We start from the raw sequence: 1,232 nt of genomic DNA, 5'->3' as shown, positions 1-1,232 counted from the left end.
CGGGTAGATTGCAGCGGCGCTCTGGAGAAAATCCAGGCAAATTTGCAAAACAAAGCCGTGGGCGGTCTTTGGGCGCCATCTGTTGGCCCTCCGGGCGCGTTGCAAGCACCACGGTGGTGCAGGGTCGTTACTTGTTTCGCAGCTGTGCGGGATCACCAGTGGTTTGGGAGCAGCTGGTTGATGGGATCTGTCCCTGGGGATTAACGTGGTGTCCCGACAGGGAGCTGGGCCACCAGCATATTGTCGTAGGTAGGAGCACGAATTCTGCAATCAGACCCTTGTAACTTCCACTTGTCTCCTCCACTGAAGCTGTGTGGTTCCTACAAATCCCTTAACATCTCTGGTCTTGAATTGCCTTCTAGGCACAGTAGGAACTACAAAACCCATGCCATGAGGATTAAATAATGAGAGGATGTGTGAGACGATGCTGCTGTTCTCCAAACAAACGTCAGCTTTCATCCTCGCCGGTTTTTGATTATTTTCTGTCTACAGTTCCTTCACCCACTTGCCACCTGAGGGGCATTTGGGTTGTTTCCAGTTTGGGGAAAATCCAGATATGGTCACTATATATTCATGTACAAGCTCTCCTGTGAATACAGATTCTAATTTCACTCAGGTTAATAGTTTCGAATGGGATTGCAGGGGCACATGTTAAGTCTATGTGTTAAATGGGCTTCCCAGGTGGCGCTAGATGGTAAAGAACCCCTCCTGCCAATGCAGGAGACATAAAAAACGCGGGTTTGATTCCTGGGTGGGGAAGATCCCCTGGAGAAGGAAATGGTAACCCTTTGCAGTATTCTTAGCTGGGAAATCCTAAGGACAGACGAGAGTGTATGTGTTACTGTATACAAAATTGCCAAACTGTTTTTCAAAGTGGCTTTTATGTTATTATTTTTAAAAATAATTTAAAACGGCTAAAGACAGAAATAAGCAAGGAAAGAATAAGATCACTTGGCGGGGAGCGTGCACCATGTGGAATCCTATTTCCCTGATGAGGGATCGAACCTGTACGCTCTGCACTGGAAGCACAGGGGCCTAACCACTGGACCGCCAGGGAAGTCCCTAAATAAGATCATTTTGGATGAAGCTGCAAATAGTGTCCGGCTAGAAAGTGGGGCAGGGGAAGACCCTTCAGAGGACGGGTGTCGAGTAGAGACAAAAGTTTTCCAGGCAGGGGGACAGCGCCCGCAAGGTGTAAAGACCACAGGAGGGACAAACTGGGGATGTTCCGT

Source organism: Ovis canadensis, chromosome 17 (genome assembly GCF_042477335.2).
Source record: "Ovis canadensis isolate MfBH-ARS-UI-01 breed Bighorn chromosome 17, ARS-UI_OviCan_v2, whole genome shotgun sequence".
Taxonomy (NCBI): domain Eukaryota; kingdom Metazoa; phylum Chordata; class Mammalia; order Artiodactyla; family Bovidae; genus Ovis; species Ovis canadensis.
This window is presented reverse-complemented; position numbering follows the sequence as displayed.